Source organism: Rhinatrema bivittatum, chromosome 3 (assembly GCF_901001135.1).
Source record: "Rhinatrema bivittatum chromosome 3, aRhiBiv1.1, whole genome shotgun sequence".
Classification (NCBI taxonomy): domain Eukaryota; kingdom Metazoa; phylum Chordata; class Amphibia; order Gymnophiona; family Rhinatrematidae; genus Rhinatrema; species Rhinatrema bivittatum.
Genome location: NC_042617.1, coordinates 161,681,406 through 161,702,528, shown reverse-complemented (window position 1 = coordinate 161,702,528; position 21,123 = coordinate 161,681,406). Strand labels below are relative to the sequence as shown.

At 38.6% G+C, this 21,123-nt stretch overlaps 1 protein-coding gene and 1 pseudogene across 5 annotated transcripts in view; one reads left to right on the top strand and one right to left on the bottom strand.

Annotated features, from left to right (window-relative positions):
* The window catches only part of BIRC6 (baculoviral IAP repeat containing 6), a 1,045,545-nt gene that overhangs the window by 883,875 nt on the left and 140,547 nt on the right, over nucleotides 1–21,123 (top strand). The window lies entirely within an intron of this gene.
* On the bottom strand, nucleotides 17,517–17,670 carry LOC115088918 (annotated as a pseudogene).

Genomic DNA, 21,123 nt, shown 5'->3' with positions numbered 1-21,123 from the left:
AAGCTTAGAGATTGCCTGAGTTCAAGGAGTCTGGCTGTTGTCTGCTGCCACTTATGTGTCTTAAAGAGCACTTTAAGCACAACCAGAGATTGTATGCTTTGCTCTGGCTGCAACCCACGCAACTGTGAGTGCCACAGGGTCAATGTAATAAGCCACACCAATTTTACCACAGGTTTTAACTCCTGTTTTAAAGTGGGTTTTTCGGCACTAATCTAACTCCTATATGTAATAGGGGTTTTAGTGCCAGAGAAACCCACACTATAAAATCCATGGCAAGGTTAGCACCTCTTATGCTAATTGCAGTGTAATAAGCCTTATTGGCTATTATCTTGCAATGCAAAGAGGCCCACTAAGGGGGAGGCTGCCTAGTTTGACTCCTTTTACTGCAGGAAATTCAGTTCTGGTCAGAGGCAGAAGTTAAATCCCCCACGGTAAAGCGGAGAGCTCTCAAACCCCACTCCATAGCAGCAGGCCAAGCAAGTCCAAGGAAAGGGGTAGAATGTAAGTTTGAGAGAAGCATAAAGGACCTTTAGTTGTAGGTAAGTGAAGTTAGCCAGAGATCAAGTAGGATCTGCACTACTTCAACAGGAAGGGAAAATGAGTAGACTAGATGGGCTTCATGGCCTTTATCTGCCATTTATATAATGTTTCTGTGGACCTCAGGTCCAGCAGTGAAGGAAAGGAGAAGAGAGCATGCTTAGTCCAGTTAAGTTTATTATTTAAAATATCACAATTCCATGTATCATCAACAATTCATCAAATACCTAATGACTGTCAATTACAATCCAAAAGTACATTATATAATTAAAATAATACTAAAATATATAAACCAAGTCAATCAACATTCAATGAGTGCCTAAAAAATAATAACACCTACAATTAAAGTAAGCATAAGCTAATTTATATACTTTAAATCATTACTGATAGGCTACTAAACAACTAGCCATATTTACAATAGTGTTATATAAAATAGTCATGTAGTCTTGCTAAGATATTTATCAGTAATTTCAACTCGATAGTTAATGCCTAAGCAAATTTATATAAACTTAAATAAGATGACAGCAAGCAGGATAAAACATAATGGCTCAAAGTGGAAAAATAAAAACTATTCACTGACATATAAAGTAAGAAGAGTAACAATATTGAATGAACTAATCTGCCTTGCGAAAAGCTTGTTTATATAGCCACATTTTCACCCCTTTTCAGAGTATGGTCTCACCCCCCAGAGACAGAGTTGGCCAGAGCAAAGCTTAAAAGGGAATGGCTAGGATCAGGAAGTTGTTCAAAGCAATGCAGAGGCAACTTAGTCTGTCTTATGTGGTGAAATGTCCCCTTTCATGACAAAGCTCTGCTCCTTGCCTCAAGTCTCAGTTGCAACTCCAAGATCCTGTTCATGGTCCAGTCTTGCTCAGCTTTGGTTCCTGCTGCAGTTTTAGAGTTCCAGTCCCTACCTTGCTTCCAGCCAACCCTTGCTCCAAGCCATTGGTCCAGTCCACATGTCCAGCCCTTGTTTGTATGCAGGTCCAGCCCTTGCTCCAATGCTGATTCCAAACTGCAGATCTAATCATTGTTCCAATCTGCAGGTTCAGTGACTGTTCCTGCTTCCAGCTCCAATTGCTGGTTCCAGCTTCAAGTTCCTGCTCAAATGTCTAGCTCCATTTCAGCTTCCAATTTCAGTTCCCATTCCTGCTCCAGCATGCTCGGGCTCCTCTCCCTGCTTCAACCCCAAATTCCTACTCATGAGTATTGGCATGGTTAGGGAATCTAACAACATTACATAGAATGTTATTTCACATTTTACTGTTCACAGGACTTGAGTATATCCTCCAGACTACTAAAATACCTTCCTTATAATTGTGTTTTTATGCACTTATACAAATGGATAAATTTACTCACAACACTGTTGAAAATGAGAAAAATTAGCTGAAAACTAGAGGGGATGAGGGAAAAAATACTAAGGCAACCAAGGAAAATGTTAACCTTTTAAGCAGGGTGTTCTGTAAGAAAAAAATAAGATCAATGTACACTATTGCATGATATGCCAAATGGAACTAAAGAATCTCCTAGAAAATTCTAGAAGGGAATATCTGGTTCAGCGCCATCTGGATGCTGTCATCCAGTTGTGTTATGTATTAGTAGGTGGATATTAAGAAATGGGAAATGAGTGTGTGAGAAAAACAATTTGGAAAGTCACGTATGCAAATAATTGTAATCTAACAAGTCTAATCTATAAGCTGCTATGGTAGAAGAGGACATTGATTTGTTTGCAATCAAATCATGACTCAGTGATAAAACTGGAGATTAATATACTGGGATATACTCTTAGAAGAGAGGAAAGAGTGGATTAATATTTTAGAAAACTGTCAGTGAGATACTAAATGACTACCGATTCGCTGCGGATTACCTTGAAAAATCCTAAAGGATCTGATATCTGTATAGGTGTAATCCATAGGCTGCCCTGACATGGGAAGAAGTAAATATGGACAAAGGAGAGATGCTGTTAAAGGTCTACTTAAATCTAGCAGATGTTTATTGAAAAATGCAAGCTACAGGATCAACTAGAAGTTGATCCTGTAGCTTGCAGAGAACAAAGGTAGTTGAAAGATGTGTTTTTCAAACAAATAGTTGAGCAGCCTGCTGCTGGTGCGATGACACTGGAATAGTGACTGAGTTTATGATAGAGACAACCCTGGAATTTACTGATAGTTGTGCTGTATGATTTAATGTAAAAAATGAATCTGTGTAAACTATCCTAAAACAAGGGTCCTAGACTTAAGGACTGTCTTGAAAATAATGAATGTGTATATTAAGGAGTTATTGTAGGGCATGCAAGATGTGCTGATGAAATGTGGACAGCAATTAAAAGGAGTATTGAAATGGCAACAAATCTTTGTGTCAGACATATTAGCAATTGGAAGAGAACAAAGGGATTGGTATAGCTCACCAAAGATGTAAAAGGAAAAAATAAGAGCTAAAAGAGTCTTCTGGAAATACAAAAGTCACAGGAAGAGGAAGATAGATGGCATTTCCAGGAGAAGCAAAGGGAAGCAAGAAGGGCAGTTAGAATGGTAAAAGCTCACTTGAGTATATTACCTGTTCAATAAAAACAGGGAATAAAACTTTCTTTACAGATATAAATGAAAAGTGTGAGAACAAAAAGGGAACAGTAAAAATTGAGAGGGAAGAATTAATTAAAAGGAGGATCAGAATAAAGCAGAATCCTTAAATACAGGGTGGCCCATGGAAAAGTAGCCTGCCTCCAATGCACTGCTATTAGAGGCAGGCTACTTTTCCTGTATATTTGTTCAGTGTTCACATTAGAATAATAATATAAAAGAGCAAAGGCAAGGGCATGTGGAGCAAACACATTACCATTTGCTGAAGAGTTAGTATTCCAAGTACTGGCAAAATTGAAAGTAGACAATGCTGTGGAACGTAATGGAGTACGTCCCAGAAAACTGAAGGAACTAAAAAGAGTATTAACTGAACCCATTACAGCTCTATTCAGCTTATCACTTGAGAAAGGAGAAGTTCCAAGAGACTAGAGAAGAGCAGACATGCTGCTTTGCAAGGATGGAAACAAAGAGGAAGAAATAATAATTTACAGGCTTGAAAGTGATGGGCAAGTTAATGGAACAATGCTTTGAAGCCAATGAATTGCAGGATCTTAGGCAGCATGGAAATCTTAGCAAAGAAGTTGATTGATTTCTTTGAGTTGACCAGGCTGATAAATCATGAGTGCAGTAGATGTAACTGTTCTGGATTTCAATAAAATATTTGACATATATCATAAATAGAAGACTGGTGAACAAGCTAGCCAGACTGGGAATTATAAGAGAAATTATGAACTGTGTGAAGAGTTGATTGAGCAACAGGACCCAGAATTTGTTAATCAATGGGGTCTACTCTGGTAAAGAGAGAATGATCAGTAGAGTGCCAGTTGTCATCAGTGTGTTTATAAATGACATGTTTAATGGGCTAGAAGGGAAAGTGTGCCTGTTCAAAGATTTAAGAAATCATCAGCAAAGTAGACATGCCAGAGAGGATAGATAAAATGAAATATACTTAACAATTAGGGAAAAGATTAAGGATTTTGCAACTGTACTTTAATCCAAAAAACCCCCACAAAATCTTGCCTTTCAAGTACCCAAATCCGAGATCCAAATACTATCTTGAAGGGGAAGACCTAGCAGTCATCTCACAGTATGATCCTGGGAGGGGTCATCACTTCTGATGACCTCAGAATAGTCAATCATTGTTATAAAACAATTGTATACTTAGGTGCATAAAGTAAGGTGTCATTAGTTGATAGATGAAAGTAATATTACTTCTGTACAGGTCTCTGGTAAGACCTTTTCTTTGATAACTGTGTTCAGTTCTGGATATCATATATACAAAAGGACATTAAGAAAGGGGTAATACAGATTGGGAACACCAAAATGGTGCATAGCCTCTACTGTTTGCCATACAAGGGGAATCTGAAGGGATAAAGATGTACTTTCTAGAAGAAAGAAGTGAAAGGGAAGCTATCAAACCAACATTCAAATATGTAGCAGTCTTCAATTCAGAACCAAAATGTAGAATTTTCCATAGAATGAAAAACTCAAGGATAAGGGGTACTTAAAGGAAATCGAAGGGAGAGAGTCTCAAAAGGTATGTCAGAGAATTCATTTTCACTAAGAAGGTGGTAGACAGAACAGACTATAAAGGTTATATATGCTATAACAATAGTAGAATTCAAGAATTTATAGAACTGATACCAAGGGATCTTGTTGGAAGGAAGAGACCACAGATTGAGTAAAACTTGTGACAGAACACAAAGCAGGCACAAATGGGTAGAATAGATATACCAAGTGGTCCCTATTTGCTGACATTTTATACTTCTAGCTAAAATTAAGCTTTTTCGTGTAGGACCCAACTTCCTTGTCTCACTAGCATTAACAGATGGATTCCTTACTCTATTTACTAAGTTTGTTTGTTTGTTTGTTAACTCTAACCCATGGGATAGGAGGAGATGTCTTTTGTGGGTTACAAACTGGTTAAAAGACAGGAAATAGTAGGATTAAATGGTTAGTTTTCACTGTGGAAAAAGGTAAACAGTGGATTGCCTCAGGGATCTGTACTTGGACTGGTGCTTTTTAATATATTTATAAATGATCTGGAAAGAGGTAAGACGAGTGAGGCGATCAATTTTGCAGGTGACAGAAAATTATTCAAAGTAGTTAAATCATAAGCAGATTGTGATAAATTGCAGGAAGACCTTTCGAGACTGGAAGATTGGGCATCCATATGGCAGATGAAATATAATGTAGACAAGTGCAAGGTGATACATATAGGGAAAAATAACTCATGCTGTAGCAATACATTGCTAGATTCCGTTAGGAGTTACCACCCAAGAAAAAGATCTGGGCATCATAGTTAGTATTACATTGAAATCGTCGGCTCAGTATGCGATAGTGGTCAAAAAAGTAAACAGAATGTTAGAAATTAGGAAGGCAATGGCAAAAAATGGAGGATTTCATAATGTCTCTGCATCACTCAATGGTTAGACTAACATTGGTTCTGAGTCGTCCCCCCTGGAGTTTCATTTTGTGACCCCCTAGTTTTACTGTCTGTTTTTCAGTGGAAAAGGTTCAAACTTCATTCATCATTAAAACCTTTCGGGTATCTGAAGGTCTGATCATAGCTCTCCTGCATCTTCTCTCCTGGTAGCCTATTTCTTAAATTGCATTATACTACAGTCAAGAGAGTCAAGGAAGTGAAGCTCAATATCTGAAGAAATGACGGATTATTTTTCATGAATGATAGTAGTGATTCATCATTTTGTGAGCCATTGGTCTAGATCATCTTCATTGGAATATCTTCAAACTTGTCCTGGAGGATCCCCAGCCAATTCAAGCTTCCCACATGAGATAAATTTGCATGCAGTAGAGGCAGTGCATGCAAATCTCCCTCATGAATTCTCATTGTGGATAGCATGAAAACCTGACTGGCTGGGGGTCCTCCAGGACAGGTTTGGGAACTTCTAGGCAGTGATGACCGCTTTGGACCTGAAGATCACATTTCTCATGAAAGTTCATCCAGCAGTGATGGGAAGGAGTTAGTAATGAAAGCAGTCAAGATGTCAAGTCCTCCAGTTATACAGGGCAGAGTAACATCCAGTGGCTGGTGTAGTAAGGCTTCATAGTCTGTGGAACCACAGCCACCACCTCTGAGAAAATCTTGGACACTGCTACCATGAGAAATGGAAGGCTATGACAGAAAGCTCCACAACAGGTGTGTAGCAAAATGGCAATGAAAGATATTGTGCATGAATGAGATGGACCAACAAGAGCAATCTGAAGGGATAATATTTTAGAAACTTTTGTCCTATTTTTGTCTGACGATATTTTATCAATAATTGTGAACAAGACAGAGAGACAGCATAAATCCATGGAATGGAATGAATGTAATTCTGATAACACGGAACCAGCTGATGATACTGAACTGAAAATATGCAAAAGCTATTTCATTTTGAGTGCCTTGTTCAATGAAGACCATGAAATCCTGAAAGAGTTGTGGTCTTTGTGTACTGGGTGCACTTGTTTTCATACCAGTGAGTCTGCAAAGATTTCAATAAATAGTACGAATGGGTTTTGTGGAAGTAAAAGAGAGCTGTGGACAAGTTTTCCGCCTTCCATGATGTTTAGTCACTGTGGAGAAACTTTGAAAATATGTGCCTGTGGACCAACAGCTGGTAGCTTTCAGGGGGTCGCTGTCTCTTTAAACAGTATATGCTCCGCAAGCCATCCAAATATGGCATTAAGATTTGGTGTTTTGTGATGCGATATCATCATACCTCCTGAATGCAGATATCTATTTGGGCAAACCAACTGTAGAACAACACAAACAGGTTACCATGGTGTACAAAAACTTGTTTGGCCCTGGTACAAATAAGGAAAGGATGTTGAAACATAATAAATGACGGCAGATGAAGAACAAAGTGATCTATCCAGTCTGCTCAGCAAGATGTTGCTAGTTGTAACTGCCACTCCATGCAGGTTACCCCTTCTTGTTTAGGGTTTTAACTGCTGATCCATTGAGATTTACCACAATACAGAAGTTACTACGTTACCCCAGTGCTTCATGGTTATCCTTCATGTTCCAGCACTGCAGGAAATACCATCTGCTAAGTTAGCACTTCTTGAATGCACCCAAGAATGTGCATTTTCCGTTGTGGGCCCCACATTGTGGAACTCCCTGCCTACCCAAATTAGGCTGGCAGACTGTCATGCTTCCTTTAAGAAAGCATTGAAAAAAAAATTATTTTCAGCTTATGGTCTTGATATGCTCAGACTTTCTTGATATAATTTTTCAAGATGTCTATTCTCTTCAGTTTTTAGTTATTTATATTTATTGTGCTTTTTGTCCATTGTGTATGTATTTAACATTTTTCAATCCACTATGAAATAATATTTGTGATGTGTGGACAGTAAATTTTAATAAATACTAAATACGCTTGCATTTTGGGATCCTCTGTTCATTCTATGCAAATTTTGATTTGTGACCATTTTTGTCTTTACCACTTTCTCTGAGAGGGCATTTCAGGCATCCACCACCCTTTCCATGAAAAAATATTTCCTGATGTAGTTCCTAAATCTACCCCATTGGCATTTCATATAAACACGCCTAAAGGTGAATTTTAAAAGGCTGATGAGCACCAAAGCCGGGAGATACGCGAATGTGGGGCTGGGGCACGCCAAGCAGATTTTTAAAGCCACCTGGATAGTCGCGTATCTTCCACGGGTGGGGCATGGTCTGGAAGGGACATGGGCGTTTCTGGATTTCAACTTTAAATCAGTGAGTAAATACTTATGCACACCCGCGCGCACCAGGGTCCCCTGCCGCGTAACTTTACTTTTGCTATGGAGGATATGTAAGAAATAATTCAGATTGTTAGATTGGCAGAGTTTTAAGGGTTGGGGCTAACAGGGGAGAAGGGAGGATTTAAACTAGGGGGGATTGGAAGACCTATCCCTTACCTAGGCAAACTGGGAAAATTGGAAATGTCGGCATACATGTCTATTAAAATCTCCCCACATAGGCAGTAGAACTGTTATTTGTGTGCATAGGTGCACGTCCTCTTAAAATTGCGTGCATGTGTGCACACGTTCAGGCTGTTTTATAACATGCATGCGTAATCGCGCTTATGTTACAAAATGGCCGTGTCCCTGGTTGAGGGCCAACACACGCACATTTGCCTGCGCATCTGTTTAAAAGTTACCATCCCTGTTCTTACAGCTTCCTTTCCAATTAAAAAGGTTTGCCTCTTGTGCATTCTTAATACCTTTCAGGTATTTAAAAGTCTGTATCATATCCCCCTTGTCTCCTCTTCTCTAAGGTATACAAATTTATTTCCTTGAGTCTCTCAAGTCTTTTGGTGCACACCCTGCACCATTTGATTGTCTTTTTCTGAATCACTTCTATTCTAGCCCTGTCCTTTTTGTGATACATTTTCCAGACCTGACAGAACATTCCAGGTGAGGCCTATCCAGTGACTTGCACAGGGATATTATCACCTCCTTTTTCCTACTAGTTATACTTCTTTCTCTGCAGCCTAGCATCCCCTCTGTCACTAGTCACCTTCTAACACTTCTGCATATCGCTCACAAAGATATTGAAAAGAACCAGTACCAGAACTGATCCTTGAGGCACTCCACCTTTCTTTCCTCAGAATAACTTCTGGGTGAGCTGTGGGTGATAGATATTTTATCAGCACAGACCTGACAGAAAAATTCTTTAGTGAAAATCTGACCTACATGGGCACTATCAAAAGTAACAAGTCTGACATTCCAAATGAAATGTGGCCTGATCCCAAAAGAGAGAAATTCTTATTCCTCTTTGCTTTTGATGGAGATCTCATCTTAGTTTCTTATGTGTCTATAAACTGTAAGCAGTAATGTTACTATCAGTAATACACTATGACATGACAATAATTGGAGAGGAAAGAAAACCACTTATGGACTATAACAAAACCAAATGTGCAGTGAAAAAACTGGATTACTTAGTATGTATTACTACTTTTAAACTCAAAACAAATAGGTGGAGAGTGACAATAGTTTTTCAATGATGTTGATTTTTGTGCAATTGCCAGCACATTTTGGATGAGAAATCATTCTACTTTAAATAGTATATTACCTTGGGAATGATGGCACATGTTCCTAACACATCTTGGAGAGAATTTGATCAATGTACTAATGAGATGAAATTTACAAAATACCAATAGCCTATCAGAACTGGATTGTAAAATCCCAGTATCCACCACTGTACTTGCTGAAAGGAAAAGGGCACGTTGTGCTGTCTATCCCAGAGCAGCAGATTGCAAACTGTCAGACAGGCCACTGTCTGGGACAAAGGAGGAGACATCACTTATACAGACCTCTTCCCCCACTGGTTGAGCCTTTGGGTTTGAAGGCTGGCAGGACTTAGGAGAATGTCCACAGCTGGCAGAGCGGTCCTAGGGTCGGGCTGGCAGTGATGCAGCAAGGTTGGTAACCAGGCAGAGGGTCAAGTCAGGCTGCAATCAGGCTAGATCGTTATCCAAGCAAGTGAAGGCAGGTTGCAATCAGGTTAGGTCGGTATCCAGGTAGACTGTCCAGTCAGGAGATATGTAATGAGCTTGAACAAGACAAGGCAACGTAGGACCTGGAACGAAGTAATGAACGCCAGCCAAAATGCAGGAAGACCTGTTGTTAAAGCACCATCTTGCTCTTCCACGGGAGTTTAAATAACCTGGCAAGGGCTGATGTCGTCAGATAGTGTCACAGAGAAGTTCCCGCCACAGGGCCTTCATAGGTGGTTTTTGCGTGCGCACAGCTAAGGAAGTGAGTGGCAGCAGCCAGAAGCAGCATGGTGTTGTGGCATCTTTGGAATAAGTGAGGACTGACCATGGCATGACTACCACAGTCTGCCAAGCGTTCCACAGAACATGAAGATGTTGTGAGAACTGCAAAAGGTTTGTGTGCAAAGAGCACATAATTACGATAAAACTGTGTTCTGATTGTATTGAGTGAAAAAATTCATGTTGATGCGTGTTTCGTATTAATACTTTCTTGCTAAGTCACTGAAACAAGTTTATTTCTGAGAGGATTTTTCTGTACATTTATTGAAAATAAAAATGTTCATGGGAAATTTGTGGCCTGAAGGGTTACTAAATGAAATGTTTAATATAAATGTGAATGTTGTCATAATCATTCCAATCAAGTTGCATTGGAGGTAGCAGAATATAAAAAGACATTAAAAACAATTAATGTAATTTAATTTTTGATTTATATTTCACCTTTTGTTTAGGTACTGTAAGAATTTCTCTGTCCCTAGGGGTTTACAATCTAAAGGATGAATATCATAACTCCCATGCTAATATTGTACTTAATTTTAGTGTGAGTTTTATTTAACGCATGTGTTAAAATAAGTGGTCCATGTAGAGAGCTAATAATATGCAAATAGACCAGGAGTAAAAAAAAAAAAAGCACACTAAACAGCTTTTTTTTTTTTTTTTGTTTACTCCATGGTCATTTTACAACCATTAACTTCATAACCCGTGAATAAAAAAAAAGTTCTCAAACCTTGATTTGACCTACAACTTTTGCCCAATGTGGCTGGGTTGGGTCAGGTCCTCTGTTCCCTCCCAAGCAGGCTGAATCTCCTCCCTCTCTTCTTAAAAATTAAATTAGCTGGGCTGGAGTGGAACTCCCTCCACCATCTCAACCCCCCTCCTACCCATTAAAACTGCCTGGAGCCCTCCAAATTCCCCCCACCCCAAGGCAACCTGAGTCAGAGAAGACTTTACCTCCTATCACATACAGAGTTATGTTACTGCTGAAAATCCCACATTAAGACCTGTGGTAGGATCAGCGCCACTTATTACATCAGCATATCACTTTGTACCTGAAGCAGTGGAGAGTGAAGTATCTTGCTCAAGGTCACAAAGAGATTCAGCAAGATTTTTGAACCCTGGTGTCTCTGGTTCGTAGCCTGCTGCTCTAAGCACTAGAATGCTTTGCCACATGATTTTCCAAAATTGTTCTACTATTTATTGGGTGTTTGGATCAAGGATTCTAAAGGACCCCAGAATTGTACCAATGTTCATTTATGGGGTTTGAATGTCCCCAAAACAGTATTCATGATTTTCTTTCCAGGTAAGGAGTGTTGATTGATTCCAAATAAACCACTGACTCTTCTTTATTTATGTATGTATATATTTTTAAATCGCTCATTACTGATGTTCCAGGCTGGTGAAAGCCAGCATGCTGCATATAGCTTTCACTGTCCTATCAGAACCCCAGTTTACCTGTGCTGAGCAAGCAATAACGTTTTGTTTGCAGACAGTTAAGAAACTTCAATGTAAGGGGGTGTGTGTGTGTGTGTGTGTGGATGTTGACATAGTGTGGGAATGTATGCTGATTTTGTAAACCATGGTGACTTCTATTGGAACGACTGTATATAAAATGCCTAAACAAAATAAATATTTTTTAATTTAAAAAAATAACTAAAAAAGGAAGCCTCAGATTGTAATTGGAATTATTGAAGAAGATTATGAGGAGGGATTTTGGGCTGAGTGGATGGGGGGAATATTTGAGAGGTTTTTATGTGTTATAGGACATAGATAAAATCATTTGGATAAATGAACAATTCTGATTTCATTCAGTATTTATTCCTATAGGGGAGAAATTTAGCAAATCACAGAAGCTTACTTTAGCATGTTTCGTAGTGATAGTTGGAATGCATAATTTAATTGCTCAACATTAAACTGGAATGAGTTATTTAAAGGTAAAAATTATTTTATGATTTGCCATAATTGTCATTCTCTAAAGATAAGTAGGATCACCAGTCAAATAAATGGGTAACTGTCATGTCTTGGCACCAACTGAACTTTTATTCAGAGCTTCGTAGAAAAATCTTAGAAACATCTTCGAGCATGTGCTGCAGCTCTGATATCCTTGCAGCTTGCCTCCATATTATATCCATGGAAAAAGTGTAATGTTAGTATATTTAAACTGGACCCTTCAAGCTGGAGAAACATGGGAGTGAAATAATTAGTTGAAGAGATTGCAGGTCTGCTGAATGTCTTTTAAATAAAAAAAAATAAATGTTATACAGCACTAAATGATTTACTTAAGGATACACAGCAAGTGAAAGGTAGGCAATTTACAGTTGGGTTGCATGTTTCACAGCTCTTTGCTCTTAACTACTTGAATACAGTGTTAACCTGACAGGTCTAGTTATTCTCAAATTACACATTGTATTTTTAATCTGATTTCCGATGGTTAGAATGTTTGCAAGCAGTGTGTAACTTTTCTATCCATGCAAACATTTGGTTCCCCTTACTGTTCTAACCCTGGATGAGACTGTAGTGCAAGGGAGTAGAGCTACAGATTCATTAGAAATTGGGGAACTTTGAGTAGCTGGGAACCTATTCTGGTGGAATGGACTCCACTTTAACCAAAAATATGAACCCAGTTAATGGCTCTAACAATTAAAAAGGAGATGCAGCAGCTTTTAAACTAGATTATAGAGCAGGGGTGGCCAGCTGCAGTCCTCGAGAGCCACAAATAGGCCAGGCTTTCAGGCCCTCCACTTGAATATACTTGAGACAGATTTGATGCATCTCCTTCATTGTATGCAAATCTTAATTCATATATATTCATTGTGGATATCCTGAAAACCTTGCCTCTTTGTGGCTGTTGAGGACCAGAATTGGCCACCTCTATTACAGAGGAAAGCCAACAGTTGCTGAGGAGCACGTGGTTCGGAGCAAGGGATTCACAAATATCAGAAAGGGAAAATCAGACCGGCTTGACAGTGCAGATGTGGAAGAAGATGATTCCAAACTACTTGTCAACTGATAATCGAGTTATGAAAAAAATTAAAAGGATGCATTTAGGTATCTGTATGCAAATGCCCAGAGTCTTAAAAAAAAATAAAATGGAAGAGTTAGAGTGTATGACACTAGATGAAGATAGTCACATAACAGGTATCTCAAAGACTTGGTGAAAAAAGGCAACCAAGAGGAAACTTATTCAGGGGGTCAACATATATCAAAATGACAGATCAGATCAAAATGGTTGTGGTGTGGCATTATATGTTAAGTCCATAGAGTCAATAGGGGTTACAAATACCTCAGGAAACAAACTGTTCTTTGGAATTTCTATGGATAGAAATTCCATGTATGATGGGGGAGGAGTATAGCTGTGGGAGTTTACTACTGTCCACCCAACCTGAATGAGGAAAACAGATTGTGAAATGCTAACAGATTAGCAGGCTGCCAAATGTGGAAATACAATAATAGGAAATTTTAATTACCCCAGCATTGGCTGGGTAGATATTTCATCAGGTCGTGTCAGGGAAGTTAAGTTTCTACATGCAATAAATGATTGCTTCCTACAGAATTGGTCCTAGAATTAACAAGAGGGGCATGCTGTTTTAGATCTAGTTCTTGGTGGAATGCATGATCTAGTGCAAAAAGGATGGTAGTGGAGCCACTTGATAATAGAGATCATAATGCAGTCAAATTTCAGATAATCACTGGAGGGGGAATAATAAAACTACTGCAGTAAAACATGACTTTAAAAAGAATAATCATGATAAAATAAGGAAACTAGATAGAAGGAAACTAAAGGTTGCTGTTATAAAGGCTAAAAATCTGCATAAGGATTGGGATCTCTAAAAGTGCCATCTTGGAAGCCCAGATAAAATGCATTTCATATATTTAAAAAGAAAAAGAAGTGTCTCTCACAATGGTAAATAATACTATTAAAGCCAAAAAGGTATCATTTAAAAAAAGATCTAATGAGGAAAATATGAGAGCATAAGCATTAGCAAGTTAGATAGAAAAAGCAGACCAAGAGAAAATATGAGGAGAGACTTCTCAAGGAGGCAAAAACTAATAATGTTTTTTTGAGTATATTAAAAATAGGAAATCTGAAAAGGGGTCAGGCCATTAGATGAACAAGGGAGTAAGAGGGGTAATGATAATACTTTGCATCTGTTTTTAATGTAGCAGATGTTGGGGACATACCAACACTGCAACTATTCTTTGTAGGCAATGATTAGGAGGAACTGAAACAAATCCAAATGAACCTTGAAGAGATGCTCGAACAAATTGACAAACTAAATAGCAAATCATTGACCTGATGGTATTCACCTGAAGGTTCTATAAGAACTCAATTATGAAATTGAAGACCTGCTACTAGTAATCTGTAACTTATCACACCAGTCTGCTTCTGTACCTGAGAACTGATGGTAGCCAGTGTAACACAAATTTTTTGAAAAGGCTCTAGAGGTGAGTCTGACATTGATGACTGGTAATATGGCAGAAGCTATTGTTAAGAACAAAATTCCTTAATATATGGATTAACATAGTTTAATGAGAGAGAGAGCCAGCATGGATTTAGCAAAGGAGGTAATTCCTTACTTGAAGGGATGAAGAAGCATTGGACAAAAGTGAGACAGCTGACAGTATATTTGGATTTTCAGAAGGTGTTTGATGAAGAACAGACAGATAAATGATTCCAAACTACCCATTTCAACTACTAAGCAGGCTGTGAATACAATAAAAAAAAATCATTCTTTGAATTGTCTATATGCAAACGCCAGAAGTCTAAAACACATGGGATAAACACTGTGGATCCCTAAAGGCAAGGGGGAGGGGAATATAGTAAGAGGCATGAGGGTAACTTGCTGGTATGGTGGATACTACCCTTAACAAATAAGCCTTCATACTGTTGAAGCAACTCCATCATTGCTTGCTGCTTCAACAGCAGGGAGAAAAGAGAAATTGGATTTGGACAACAACCAACAAGGGCATTGAACTGTACAGTCTGGGAAAACAAATAAGCATGGGGTAACTTGCTTGATGCGGCGGTTACTACCCTTGACAAAAAAGCCTGATACCATACTTCTGATGCAACTCCAGTGTTGCTCTCTGTTTCAACAGCAAGGGATGAAAGGAAATTGGACTCAAACAGAAACCAACAAAAGCCCTGATCTTGGTGGTCTGAGTAACTGATAAGTATGGGAAACTGATAACTATGGGAGCTTACTGGTTAAACTGGATGGGCTATTAGGTCCTTTTCTGCCGTCAGTTCTATGTTTCTAGATAAACTTGGAGAGAGAGAATGTATGGCATTAAACAAAGATATAAACATAATAAGCATTTCAGAAACCTAGTAGAAGGAGGATAAGCGTTGGGGCACTGATTCCAGAGTGCAAATTATATCGAAATGATAGGCTAGATCAGATTAGTGGAGGGTTGGTGCTCTATGTTAAGAATAGCATAGAGTCGAACAGGATAAATAATGACGGGGATAGAATAAGTAAAGAGGGAATGGTTATTTATCCTTTCCAGTAGTACTAGAACTATGAGGCAGCACTTGAAGCTATTGGGTAGTACTTTTAAAACAAATCTGAGAGAGTATTTTTTTCAGTCCATACGCAAACTGTGGAATTTGTTGCCATAGCATGTGGTGAAAGCAGTGTAGCTGGGTTTAAAAAGTCTAGACAATTCCTGGAGGAAAAGTCCATAAACCACTATTAACCATGTAGACTTAGGAAAGCTACTGCTGATTCCTGGCTATGAGCATGAAGGATAGGACCTATTCTTTGGGATCCTATCTGGTACTTGTGACCTGAATTGGCCACTGTTAGAGATGGGATGCTGGGCCTGGTGGATCCAGTGTGTCATTTCTTATGCTTCTCGCAAGAGACTCCTCAGGAAACTAAAAAAAAAATCATGGGATAGAAGGCAAGGTCTTACTGTCGATAGGCAAATGGTTGAAAATTAGGAAACAAAAAGTAGGACTAAATGATCAGCTTTCTCATTGGAAAGAGGTAAATAGTGGAGTGCCTCAGGAATCTCTACTGGGACCAGCATTTTACTTATTCATTTGTGATCTGGAAAAGGGATCAATGAGCAAGGTAAGGACTGCAGAAGGAGCTTGCCAGAGTAGAGGGCTGGGCATCTGAGTGGCAGGTGAAATTTAATGTGGACAAGTGAAAAATGATGCACATAGGAAAAATAATGCTGACTGTAGGTACACAATGCTGGGTTATATATTAGAATCACTGTAGACAACATCCTAACATCCTCAGTTCAATGTGCCATGACAATTAGAATAGCAAATAGAATGTTAGGAATTATTTGGAAAGGAATGGAGAAAATAACTGTGAATATCATAATGCCTCTGTATAGATTTATAGTGCAACCACACTCTGATTATTGTGTTCAGTTATGGTCTCCCCATCTCAAAAACAATATAGTGGAGCTAGAAAAGATACAAAGAAGGGTAACAAAAATGATAAAGGAGAGGGAATAGCTCGCTTATGAAAAATAGCTAAACTGGTTAGGGCTCTTCACTTTGGAGACTATAATAGAAAGTGGATATAATAGAGGTTTATAAAACCATGAGTGGGATGGCACAGGTTAATAGGGAATGGTTATTTACTCTTAAAATAATACAAGGACTAAGGGCCATGACTTGAAACTAGCAAGTAGCAGGTTTAAAACAAAATTGGAGAAAGTATTTTTTTTTCACACAATGCACAATTAAGCTATGTAGTTCGTTAGCAGAGGATGTAATCAAGTGTCAGGGGCAACAGGATTCACCTCATAGCCTTGGGAGTTCAGAGCCAGAGGATTTGACAGTAGAGCCACAGGAACTCTGAAATGACAGTTATCCTTGCTAAAGTTCAGGAGAAGAAAAGACAGGGAGAACTGCCCATGCCAACTCCCTGCTGGATCAGCAATAGGTGTAGCCCTAATAGACTGTAGTATGTAAGGAAGTCTTGTCTACCAAACCTTTGCTGGTTCAACAGCTCAACTGGCATCCATCCTGCAAAAGCACTATTGATCTCTGGCCATTTTCATGTTCCCTTGCCAAGCCAGTTTCTCAGTTCCTGCCCTTGCCGAAGTCTCTTGGATCCGGATCCTGCTTCCCTGTTTCCATCTTCAACTACCTACCTGTTCCTGTTTCCAGTCCTGCATTTAGCCCAGTCTCGTTCCTGCTACTATTGGAAGTCCTAGTGGCCGCCTGAACCCACTGGCTCAACCCATGGGGAACGGTAGATGTCGTAAGGTGAAGACCATACAGCCCATCGAGGCTTTTAGAGCAGTACAGACCATAACATCAAGGCAAATAGCATAGCTGAGTTTAAATGGGATTTGGATAAGTTCCTGATAGAAAAGTCCATAAACAATTATTAGCCAGGTAGACTTGGGGAAAACCACTGCTTATCCCTGGAAATGATAACAAGAAATGGATCTGCCAGGTATTTCTTAGAATCCAGATTGGCCATTGTTGGAACTGGGGTGCTGGGGTAGATGAGCACAGGGTGCAATTTTTTATTTTATTTCTGTTGTGGTGCTTTGTGTGGTGGTTTTGTGATATGGATAGACATCCATTGTGAACTAAATTGAGACTTCCATTCCAATTGAAATCTTAATTTTCAGTTTGAAAACTTTAGTTCATATCTGTTTTATTGTTTTTTCAATTAAAGCATACATTACAGCACATTGACACGCAGAGATGTGGCATACTTCAAATCTCCACATATAAGAAGCAGATGCCTTTGAAGCCAACAACTATATACGAACATATCCTACACTTGATCTTAGCCAAAAGGCTGAGAAGTGATTTAGAAAACCTAAACCCCCTAGCTCTCCCAATCCATCCTTATAGACATATTGTAGATTATCCAGGAGAACACACTGAAGAAAAAAAGGTATCTGAAAAGCATCCATATCTATTTTACAGTATTAATAATTAAACTTCATGTTCTGTGTGGCAAAGATTGTAGGTAAGAGTCCCATACCCTTAAGAAGTTTTTACGTTTAATCATTGCATCCATCTTTTCAACATACTGTTCCATTACACAGTGATGATGTAAGGCTATTCATAAATGCATTAGTGAAGGTGCTTCTGGGGATAGCTAGCTCTGTAAAATCTTCTTTGCCAACAATATTTTCCTCCCCCACTGTCTAAAATAATTATTTTGAAAGACAATATTCTGCAACTCATCAAAAAGAAAGATCTTTGCTTGCAGTGGCAGCATAACACCAGTTATTACTTTGATGTACCTCTGTACATCACCCCAGAATGCCTGAATAGTAGGCCAAAGCTAGTGTCCCAGGGTGCCTACTTCTATTTGGCATTTAATACATTTATCCAACTGATATAATTTCCAAGTATGTGCTTGTTTCCAGGAGACATAGAAGCGCATAAGGTATTTAAAATGAATTTCCATCAAATCAACATTTGTGGAGAGAGAGTGTATCTTGGAGAAATATTTTGTAAAATGTGAAGGGGAGAGGTCTATGCCCAATTCTTGCTTCCATCCTTCTAAAATCTTGGCATACTTAGGTGAAGAGTCCCTTTGAGTGAAAAACTTATAGAAGAAAACAGTATGATGGATCTTCAGAATCAAAAACATCCAGAAGAGATTCCCAATTCTTATCTCTCACATTTGTAAGTCTAAAGGATGTGCATAATGCCATAGCTGCAGATATACATAAAACTGATTACCATCAAGATCATATTTCTGCTGAAATACTTGTTACGAAAACATTACGCCCTCTTCATTATACAATTGGGCTAGTATTAGTCTTCCAATCCAGAACATTTCTAGAATGGATTCCTGGGGCAAAATCTCTATTATTCCCTTCAGGCAAAAAATTGGAAAATCTGTAATTGAGACTAAGTTTATGACATAGCCAACGCCAGGTTATCCAAATTGACACAATCAACTATTTTGAATAATGATTGATAAAACAGTACAGCGGCCATGTAAAATATAGTGGGGTCCCATGGCGCAAGCAAGGCCAGCTCGAGAGGAGTATAGAAATGTGAGCTCATCAACCAATCACCCAAAAGTCAGAGATTACAGGCCATGTTATACAACCTCAAATTTGAGAGACCCAACCTGCCTTTTAACGTAGAAAGGGTGAGTCTCTGTTTCCTACAACACCAGAGAAACTGATGAACAAATTTTTCAGTTGCCAAGGTTTCATTGCTTGTTAAAAAAAAAAAAAAAAGTGATGTCTAAAACATATATAACCATTTAGGTAGTAGTATCATTTGAAAAAGACTTATCCTACATGATAAAATCATAGGAAAGTCCCTCCACATTTGTAAATTTGAGTTTGAAAACTGTAGGATGAATTTTCAAAACATTATACACGTAAATAGCATGTACTCGCATATATGCTATTTTATAAACCTCAAAAAGTCATGCATAAATAAGGGTTCGCATGTTGTAAAGTTAGAGATGTTACAGGGCTGGCCACATTTATGGTGTAAGTTGATATTTTATGAGAGACTTACACATGTAGATTTGGCAATTCTCATATTTACACCTCATCTATTGGTAAGTGATATTAAACCTCTTTATTGTAAGCACTGAGTGAGAGGTCTAGGTAAACTGGGGGGAGTTCAGGCTGAAGAACTAGGAGAATCTCAATGGTATGAAGAAGGACTGGGCAAACTGGTAGACTAATTGATAAAACTGATGATTTCACTCACATTCATAAGTTAGAAAATTTATGGACTTGCACGCATAAAGAGTGACTTAAGTGCTACTTAAGTTTCACATGTAAGATCTCTACACATATATCTTTAAAATATAAAGTAAAATAAACACTTACAGCAGTTCAGCGCTATTTAGCTACATAAATTCTGACTTATCCAGCTAACAAGCCGATACAGTACAGTGCGCTCCAATCGAGCGCACTGTTAGCCTGCTCTTGGACGCGTGTTTTCCCTTACCCCTTATTCAGTAAGAGGAGGAAAACGCGCGTCCAACCCGCGGCACCTAATAGCGCCCTCAACATGCAAATGTAAATGCATGTTGAGGGCCCTATTAGGTATGCGCGTGCGATTCAGAAAGAAAAATGTGCAGCCAAGCCGCACATTTTACTTTCAGAAATTAGCGCCAACCCAAAGGTCGGCGCTAATTTCTTCCGGCACCAGGAAAGTGCACAGAAAAGCAGTAAAAACTGCTTTTCTGTGCACCCTCCGACTTAATATCATAGCAATATTAATTATCACCGACACAAGCCGCCATGATCACATCACTCCAGCTCTTCAGTCTTTGCACTGGCTACCTGTGGCTTACAGGATAATTTATAAATCTATGTCGCTGATACACAAAGCCATTCAAAACAGAGAAATGCTCTGGTTTACAGATCAACTACAATTCAAAACGTCTTCCCGCCCAACGAGATTCCAGAATTTAGCCAAACTAAATATCCCAGCACCCAATCTGACTAAACTCTCTAGTACAAAAGAACGATCTTTCATCATTGCTGGATCAACAATATGGAACACCATGCCCTCTGAATTACGCCAGGAACTCTGTCACAAAAAATTTAAACAAAACCTTAAAACCTGGCTATTTAAAAAAGCCTACTATCAATGATCTGAATCCTCAACTACTCTTCCTAACTGCCACAATCTCTCATATATTGCTGATATTCTATTAATATAAAGTTATATACTGTATTATTTTTTCGTTTAGTTAACTTGTTATATTGTAAAGCGCAATGCTGAATTACTGTTTGAATGTAAACCGAGGTGATGTTATTTACGTACCCCGGTATAGAAAAATCTATAAATAAATAAATAAATGTACTCTCAACCTAGTTTTATGCAATTTCTACCTAGCTGTTATCAAGCTAGGTAGAGAGTACAATGTACAAATCTCATCTTTGTGTACCTGTCATCACTCCAAATGACATCAAATCTTCACTGATGTCAACTATGTGCTGTTTGTACCTCTGACTGTGCATGTAAAACTGCCCCCCAAAAGTTACTACTTTGCCCTCTTACAGTGATATAAATAGTTCACTTTTATGAGAGCCTTATAAAGAGCTGCTCTCACTCTCTCTCTCTTTCTTGCAATGCGGTAAAAGAGCGTGTTGTGATATCTCGAAAATTACCCTAACCATGCTCCTTTTCTTTTTTTATTGTGGGCACTATTCCAGCGAAAATTATAGCAAAATGATGAATCTAGGTCTAAATGATCTAGTCTGATAAATAGCTCTACCTAAGACTTATCCAGATAAGTGCCTCTGTTTGACTTATGTGGCTAACA